This window comes from Rhinichthys klamathensis, unplaced genomic scaffold (genome assembly GCF_029890125.1).
Source record: "Rhinichthys klamathensis goyatoka isolate OS25496 unplaced genomic scaffold, OSU_Roscu_1.1 h1tg000811l_1, whole genome shotgun sequence".
Classification (NCBI taxonomy): Eukaryota; Metazoa; Chordata; class Actinopteri; order Cypriniformes; family Leuciscidae; genus Rhinichthys; species Rhinichthys klamathensis.
Window position 1 is genome coordinate 76,238 of NW_026607199.1, and position 9,937 is coordinate 86,174.

The window sequence follows — 9,937 nt, forward strand, 5'->3', positions numbered from 1 at the left end:
TTAATGCTGTATTTCAGTTATTGTTGTGTGTGTGTGTGTGTGTGTTTGAGTGTATGTGTGTGTAAGTCTGTAGCGAATATAATCTGTAAAAAAGTTATAAATTCATAGTTATGAAAGTAGAAATAAATAAATAAAATACTTATGAAATTAAAATAACAGAAAATGCATTTATTGTTTTGTTTTTTTATTTGTATCAATCCATTATCAGTGTGTGCACTAATACTGTGTGCCCAAATCACCTGCCATGTTGTTTATAATGTGACTGCAGGTTGCACAACATACATTAAACAGTGAACAATGTCTACATTGAGGTGAGTTTAAGCAAACTGCAAGACAAAATCAAAAAACTACTATTAGTAAAAAGAAAAACATTGGAAAAGTGCAGCTATAGGATTCTTAAAAATGCTCGAAAATAAAAAGGAAACTCCTTACCTGAGTAGTGACCCAATTAGATCCCATTAAAATACTGTAGAAAATCCTACAGGAGGTTTATGCATTGTCCTAAAAGACCATTTCTATCGGAATCCTATAGGATATTTATGTATAGTCCTATAAGACAATTTCTATCGGAATCCTATAGGATATTTATGTATAGTCCTATAAGACAATTTCTATCGGAATCCTATAGGATATTTATGTATAGTCCTATAAGACAATTTCTATCGGAATCCTATAGGATATTTATGTATAGTCCTATAAGACCATTTCTATCGGAAATCCTATAGGAATGGTTCCAAAATATGATAGAAATTCTAATTAGAATCCTGTACAATTTTCTTATTGGAATCCTTTAGGATTTTTTGACAGTCTTCTGGGTGTGGTGGTGGTTTGACTGACAGCGTGCAGTGTTCACAGTGTGTGGAGTGTGGTGAGAGCACGAGTGATTGCTGTGTCCATCCGATGAGCAAGACACTAGACAGATTCCCCAGGTTCTGAAGTGGTAGGGGCGTTTCCGTGTGTGTGCGCGAACGCGCGTGTATGTGAAGTTTGATTTATAAGCTTTTAGGATTTATTACCAGAGATTGTGTTGTATTTTATTAAATGGTGTTTCTGAATAAACTGTTTTATACCATTCTCATTGTCTGTTATCTGACGCAGCCACAACGTATCTGTGTGCTTTGTATTTAAATTATTGGTGGGTTCCCGGACCGTTCCGGGTGGCGTAGTCGGGCTTAACCTAAAAATCCAAACTGCCACATATACAACATATTTATATCTTTATTTTTATAATTTGAAATATTAAGTTAAAATCTGAGCATTTGGCTGACAAAAAAAGTTTGGGAACATCTGGTCTAATTGAAGCTGAGGAAAGGAGCGGGTTAGAAAAGAACAAGCGCTCCAGTGCTGTGTTGTTTGTAGACTGAGAGAGAGAAAAGCCTGTCGATCGCCCCCTGGAGGAGGAAGAAATAATGACTGAGGCTGGGCTGTCCTTTGTGCACCGAAAGCAGACAGAAGCCAGAGAGAAAGCGAAATGAAAGACAAATAAATGAAGCAATTGAATTTAAACGCATAAAGCAGGAACAACCATGGGAGCCGAGCCATAAAGTGTATTAGTGAAGATAAAGCAAAAGCTTACAGCACCTGGTATTCCCAGGCGGTCTCCCATCCAAGTACTAACCAGGCCCGACCCTGCTTAGCTTCCGAGATCGGACGAGATCGGGCGTGTTCAGGGTGGTATGGCCGTAAGCAAAAGTCTCAGCCAATAAAGAGCTATTTAAAGAAGGGACACCGGGGCTCGGCCTGCATTCACACACTTTCCAGGCTGTAGCTGCAGGACAAACAGGACTCCCTTCACCCATGCATTGTAGTGGGGTGAACTGTGGTCTCCAAATAGCCAGGTTCACATATGCACAGTCACACTCATTCATTTAGTGGTTCCACATGATTAAAACAAGTAATCTTAATAAAAAAGGAACAAATAAAACCCAATAAAATCAACCATGTAAAACCAACTAGAACCAATGGTGTTCATTTAACTTGAACTTAACTTGACATGAACACATTTTAACCATTAATAGTGAAGTGAAATAAAATAAAAAATGGTATATTATAGATAGTGATTAGTAAAAGTGAACCCATTCTCCTTTTACTGTACAAAATAAAGCGCAAAGAAGAATAACATGATGCATGGAAAAAGGCTCTTTTTTTCTTTTTTAACAGTGAGTAGATGAAGCTGTATTTCTAAACTGAGCACACACACACACACACACACACACACACACACACACACACACACGTTGGTCTACTCATTATCATAATGGTTTTTATTCAGAACAAACTGTATATTCTATTCCCTAAGCCTAAACCTAACCATCACAGAAAACTTTCTGCATTCTTGCATTTTTTATAAAACATTGTTTAACATGTTTTTCATGCCATTTTAATCCCTCAGGAAATGTCCACATAAACCACGTTTATGTTGTAATCAGTGGCATAACTTTATACTGCTGCCACTGTCACAGGTAATGTCAAAAATAATAGCAGAGCAGTGCACACCTCACCGTAGGTGGATGTTATGGAGTCCACAATCAACATCTTGGCAAGTTGATAGATTGAGGACTGCTGAGCATTTTTTGCTCTAAAACAGGCCCTGAATGTTGTGCAGGAAATGTAAATCATATGTCCCTGTTGTAGTGGTCAGACACGTTTTGCCTTGACATACAGCTCATCATCACTTGCGAGCTGAAGAGTCATGGGGTGAAGGGCCTCAAACATGTCAGAGGTTGCTCACATACTGTTAAATCTTTGAGAGAGCTGGTTGATTATTTTGTCTTAGCGTTAAAAATGTTGACTCTGAAATAACTTAGGGGAGACCGGGGATGGTTGTAACATTTTTGACCTTTCTGTCTATATCTTGGAGTACTTTTAAGCCAGTGTGTTCAAAATGTGATTCAAACTAGTTACAAGTGTCTGCTATCAAATGACATAACTTTTATCTTTGCAACACAAACAGAAAATGCATGGTTTAGTTTCAAACACGAAGAGTGAAATTTTACAATTCACCCCAATAGTCTGGGTTAGTTGTAACATACCCTGGGGTGAGATGTAACATTATGAGATCCACCGGGGTGATATGTAAGATAATGAAATAAGGATTTTGACAAAAAACAAACAAAAAAGGATTTTGAAAGGTTTTTATTCAACTCTGACTTTTCAATATAACTGATGTGTGTGTCTGTGTCACTCTTAGTCATAGTAATTGACCACTATAAATTTAACTTGAACACAAAACATTGTTTGTGTGTAAGCTTGTTTGTTACTGTCAGTCATAGTATTGGCCATAATAAATTAAAAATTGAACACTTGTGTTGGTGTAAGCACGTTTGTTACTATCAGTTATAGTATTGGCCATAATATAAAATTTAAATGGAACGTGTGTGTGTGTGTGTGTGTCGTGTGTAAGGTGTTAGGGTTAGGTTGTAACATTTCATTGTTGTTACAACTAACAGAGTCATGTAGCCATGAACTAGCTCACCTTACAGCTAACAGGCAAAACATTTTACATGAAAAATATCTACACAGACACACAATAAACATAATTTAAATTTGATGAGATTATAAAGCAGAAATTTGTCACAGGTCGGGGGGAGCCAAGCCAGACTGCGCCCACCCCTCAAACCCAGGACCACCTCGAGGAGCGTACCAGAGACCAGACAGACAAGGAGAATTTCTAAAAGCAACAATCTTTATTGAATAAAAGCAAGAATTAAAAGTCTTAATGCGGGCTTCGTCTCTCTTTCCAGGGAGGAGGAGACCGAGGGGTGCACTGCGAGGGCCCGGATTACTGGCAGCCACAGAGGAGGAGGAGACCGAACGCCCGTCTGGCGTGCAGGTAAGTAACGTGGTAAGGCGGCTCTTTTCGGCGTAATACAGGCGGACAACGGTCCGAGCAGACCAGGGCCGGGACCACGGGCCAGGAGGGGACTCTCTCCACAGGACAGGTGGGTAGCAGGTAAGTTTCTTCCAAGCGTCAGCTATTCGGCAGATGATCGGCCCAGGGGGCGATGGAGTCCAGAAGGGGGACCCGCTGCCGATCAGGTAGGTAGTCGGGTAGGCAAGTCTCCTCCGTGCAGGGTGCTCTCCCCCGTGGCGTCACGGAGCAGCAGGTGTGAGGTCCTCCGGGTGCCTTTCTGCCCTTGACGGCTCCAGCCAGAGACAAGGGTACCCTGTATAATCCAAGACAGAGACAAGTGTGCAGGTTCAAATCTATTTCGGTGGAGTATGGACTTACGGCTGGAGCGGGTGGTTCGGGACAAGCAGCGCTGCTGCTGGGGTGTGTCTCTCCTCTGAACAGGCAGCACGCAAGAAGGCCGAGGCAGAAGAATCTTCTATTTAAATAGACAAGACAAGTTAAACAGGGCAATCACACTCCTCTCTCATCTCACAGGACCTGGTGGCCGAAGTGGAACATACACATCCAACCTGAGGGCTTCGTTCCGCAAACACTGGCGAGAATGTGAACTGGAGAACACTGGCGGTTAAATAAACATGTACATCCACACACTGCAACTTCACGTCAAGTCCAATACTGTGTGACACTTCAATTCAGGCACCGCAATCCACTCTCAAATCTTAGTACAATAAGGCCAGCACTCACCCAATGTTCAATCCCTCCACTGTTGCGCTGATTCAACACTCAGGAGCCGATGAGACGCAGAGGATTTCGCATTGCATGGAACACAGCGTCTTCAACACACTTTCACACTCAGAAGAAGATATCAGGGTTTCAAAGATGAATCAGTTCACACTCTTAGTGGTAATTATATTTGTGGTCAATACACTTCACAATTCCTTATCCAATTCAGTGCAAGACATGCATTCACACGGATCCGGTGTTTCATTACTTATCTTTCTCCCTCGAGTGATGGCATTCTCCAGTCTTGACTCAATCTCCACAATTCACTCACTTCACATCCAATTCACGTTCCAGCTTGCACTCCCTCAATCACCGTTGCACCCCTTTCCAGTCAGATCCTCACAGCCGCTCCAAAGATCCCAGCAAACCCAAGCCACTGCCAAAGGAATCAATCTCTCCCGGGGGAGTACCACGCTCGAATCTTCTTCTTCTTCTTCTTCTTCTTGTTTTTATGGCGGTTGGCAAATAACGTCTGGTTGCATTACCGCCACCTTCTGAAATGGAGTGTAGGTCTGGATAAATTATTTCCCTACACTTAAATTATCTTTATTAAACCTGTTCTTCTAAAAAAGGAAAATAAAACCCCAAAACAAAAATCTCCCGAATTCCTTAGCAAAATATCTCTTACTTTCAAAGGTATCTCTTCATCTTCTAGCTGCTGGATTAACTGTTGTCTCTCATTACTATATCTAGTACATTCTTCAATAGCATGTTCTATGGTATCCTGTGTGTTACATACACTACACCTCCCATCAGCATGTTTTTCCATTAAAAATAATGTACTGTTTAAGCCTGTATGCCCAAGTCTCATTCTTGAAATGATGTTCTCCTCCTGTGTATTTCTGCAAGTACTTCTACTCACCCCCACTCTTTTTTGGATATTATATAGTCTCCTACCAGTCTGACCATTATCCCACAACACTTGCCACTTCTCCTTTATCTTTCTTTTAATGATTGATTTCACCTCTTCTTTACTATACTTAATGCTTAAACTTATATACTCCATTTCTGTTGCCTTTTTTGCATACTTATCAGCCAACTCATTCCCTATTACTCCTTTGTGGGCAGGAACCCATACAAGTCCAACATTGACTCCAGTTTTAATTAATGTACTAGCCATTTGGACAATTTCTACAACAATGTCTTGTCTAGATTGTGAATTTATGTTCTGAATACTCATCAGAGCTGACGCTGAGTCTGAAGCAATTACTAAACTTCTTGGCCTGTTACTCACAGCCCAAGAGAGTGCCATTAAAATAGCAATTAGTTCTGCTGTATAGACTGCTAAATTATCATTAATTCTTTTTTGTGTTGCTACTTTTAATTTTGGAATAACAAAAGCCACCCCCACTCTCCCATCCCTTTTGGACCCATCTGTGTACATTATAATCCTATCCCCATATCTTTCAACTAAATACCCCTGCACCATATTACTATCTATATCCCCATTCTTAGTTTCCTCCAAAAGACTGAGATCAACTGAAAGATCTTCAAGAGTCCATAAAGGAACTCTTGAAAATACTACTGTGGGACTTATATCCAACAAGGCTATTTCCATCTCATTTATTTTCTGTCCAATAGTCCACCCAAAACTACTTTTTCTACCATTCTGTCTCTCTTGACACTCTACCAATGTAGATTGACTCAAATGGTCTTCCCTATGACCTTTAAGGTTTGCCCAAAAAACCAGGCTAAGCTGGTCTCTTCTGAGATCTAAAGGCAACTCCCCCATCTCTACTTGGATGGCTGCCACTGGAGTTGTCTTCATGGCTCCACAACATAATCTTAAACCTCGACTCTGCACTCTGTCTAGTTTATTTAAAGCTGTCTTAGCAGCAGACCCATATACAACACACCCATAATCAAAAACTGATCTAATCAGTCCAGTATATATTGTATGCATAGCACTCCTAGTTGCACCCCATTCCACCCCATGCAAACACCTCATTACATTCAATACCTTTTTACACTTTTCTACCATCTTCTGAATATGAACTGCCCATGTTAATCTTTTGTCAAACCATATACCTAGATATTTAAAGCTCTCTACTCTTTCCAATTCCTTACCTGATATTTGAATCTGAAACTCCTGACTTATTTTCTTCCTTGTGAAGAAAATGACCTTAGTTTTTTCCACAGATATCCTAAATCCCCATTCAATTGTCCATGTGTGTACTGTATCCACTGCTTGTTGTAACTTATTTACAATGTGATTGATATTTCTTCCCCTTTTCCACATTGCTCCATCATCTGCAAATAAAGCTACACCAATAGACCTTTCTACATTTATAAATATCTCATTTATCATTACTGAAAAAAATAATGGGCTAATAATACTCCCTTGAGGAGTACCATTGTCTACCTCATACACTTCACTCAAAACCCCATTTACTTTAACTCTAATTTTCCTCCCAGATAAAAAGGATTTTACCCACACTAACACTCTCCCCTTTACTCCCAACTGATATAATTTGATAAGAAGCCCCTCCTTCCACATCATGTCGTATGCTTTCTCTATATCAAAAAATAAAGCTAAAACTGTTTCTTTGTTTACCTGAGCTTTTCTGATGTCATCTTCAAGTAACACAGTTGGGTCCATAGTCCCCCTACCTTTCCTAAAACCACTCTGGTAATTCCTCAATGCATTTTTAGTTTCTAAATAGAATGCTAATCTATCATTTACCATTCGTTCCATGGTCTTACCCAACTGAGATGTCAGTGCAATAGGCCTATAACTACTAGGCAATTTAGCGTCTTTACCAGGTTTCCTAATAGGAATAATAATTGACTCCTTCCAAGTGCAAGGGATTACCCCTTCTACCCATATTTTATTAAAAAGAGCCAATATTACTTCCTTACTTTTATCAGTTAGATTTCCTATCATTGCATAGCAAACCTTGTCATTCCCTGGTGTAGATTTCCCCACCTTCTTCAAAGCACAATTCAGTTCCTTCATTGTAAATAGAACCTCCATCACACCACCTTCCTCCTTATCATTACCCAACTCAGCACTATATCTTAGTTTAGTAGCTTCTCTTCCTTCCCTTTCTATCTGATCTAAATTTGCTTCACTATGTACCTTTACTAATGTCTTTGCTATAACTTCAGCCTTGTCCCTGCTATTAGTAATAATCCTATTATCATCTAACATTATTGGATATTCATATTCTCTCCCATTACCCCTCATTTTCTTTATCATACCCCACACTTGTTGTATTGGTGTAGTTCTACCAATAGATTCACAAAACTTTTCCCAGTATATTTTTTTTGCCTTCCTTATTGTCTGTCTCACTATTGCTTGCAATCTTTTATATTCAATCATTTTCTGAAAGTTGTGTGATCTTTTCAAAATTCTAAAGGCTCTATTTCTATGCTTTATACTCTCACTGCAATCCTTAGTCCACCAAGGAACAATTTTGATGACATTTTTATTCTTTGTTTTAGGTACAGCTACTTCTGCTGCTTCTATTACACTGCTGCTGATTTCCCTACATAAATTCTCAACACTTTGATCCTTATTTACACCTACCAATCTGTATTCACTCAACTCTCTAAATGTGTCCCAATCAGCTCTTTCTAACATCCACCTACCTTCCCTCATTACACTCTCTCTTATCACCTCCACTCCTACCTTAATTGTAATTAAAAAATGATCACTGCCTATATTACTTTCCCTCAATACTTCCCAGCTACATTTATCAGCTACTGTCTTTGTAACCAAAGTCAGATCTATTGCAGATTCATATCCCCTAGCTATATCTATTCTCGTACCTGATCCATCATTCAAGCATACTAGCCCCTTCTCACCCAAATATTCCTCAATAACTTTTCCATTAGAATCATCCCTATCCCCCCAAAGAGTACTATGCGCATTAAAATCACCACACCAAATACCTTTACCATTTAAGTTATCCCACATTTCATCCAGATTCTCATCTTCTAGTTGTCTGCATGGATTGTAAAAATTAATGATACCCATACTACCACTATCTGTCCATATTTCTATTACAATATATTCTAAATCCACACCCTTCTTAACCTCTCTAAACTGCATCCCTCTTTTAACAAATGTTGCACACCCTCCACCACTTCCCTCCACTCTATCCCTTCTTATACTTATGTACCCCTTTATAACAAAATCTAATGACTGTTTAAGCCATGTCTCCTGAATGCAAATTACATCTGGCTTAACCTCTAAATTATTAATAAAACCTTTTAACTCCTGCCCATTTGCTATAAGACTTCTTGCATTCCACTGTAAAATCAATAAGTTCTTAGAGGTGTTAATGATGGATCATTTGTTTCACCCTGCATAAGATCAGCTTGTATTTTTTCCCACGATAAATTATCCACATTCAAGAACTTTGCAGCAGCTTTAACAATTATTTTTATTTTCTCAGTTCTCGTTTTAGCTTGATCAGAACAATTAACCACGTACGCAATGAACAGTATCAATTTCTCTGAGCTTAACACATCCTCCTTTGGCCTTCTGCATTCAGCACCACCTTGTGTTGCATTTATCTCCTGTGTCTCTTTCCTTTCCATATTGACGACCTTTACCGCCTCAGCATATGTAATTTTTTTTGTTGTCCGTATCTGTTGTACCACCACTGCCCTTTTGCTTACAGGACATCCCCCATACGCAGCCGTATGATCCCCACCACAGTTACAACATCTCCTCTCAACCCCCTCTCCACATTTCCCATATTCATGCTCTCCTCCGCACTTCCCACATCTTAATTTCCCTTTGCATACATTTGCTATATGGCCAAACCTTTGGCATTTATAGCATCGAGTTGGTGGAGGGATGTACTCCCGCACCCTGAAACTCAAATAGCCCACCATCACTTTATCTGGCAACACTTGCTCCTTGAACTCCAAAAGTACTGTAGTGCTATCTACTTTCTCTCCATTACGGTTTGCTTTAAGTCTTTTTATGTCCACTACAGTTCCTCCCTTAATGTTCTTTTTAAGATCGTCTAATTTTTCCCCAATCGGTATACCTGTGATCACTCCCTCTGTTCTTATACCTACAAACCTTCGTACTTCACTCACTTCTTTCTTACACACCGACTGTAATCTCTCAGCCTTCTCTCTTTGCTCAATGTTCCTGCATTTAATTAGTAATCTGCCATCTCGTAACACTTTTGCCATTTCTATGTCTCCTACTACCTTTTTCAATCCACTCGTCAATGTAAACAAACCAATTTCGTTTCTATCATGCCCCTCTTTAAATTTAACGATTACTTTCAAATCATCTTCCTGACTTACCTTCCTTCTCACATCTCTACCTACTTCATC

The 9,937-nt window shown here is 39.5% G+C and overlaps 1 non-coding gene across 1 annotated transcript; it reads right to left on the reverse strand.

The window, feature by feature from the left end:
• Nucleotides 1-1,569: 1,569 nt before the first annotated feature.
• On the reverse strand, nt 1,570-1,688 carry LOC130078081 (5S ribosomal RNA). The gene has a single exon (XR_008805884.1). It is a non-coding gene; the product is annotated as a 5S ribosomal RNA (ribosomal RNA).
• Between the last annotated feature and the right edge of the window lie 8,249 nt (nt 1,689-9,937).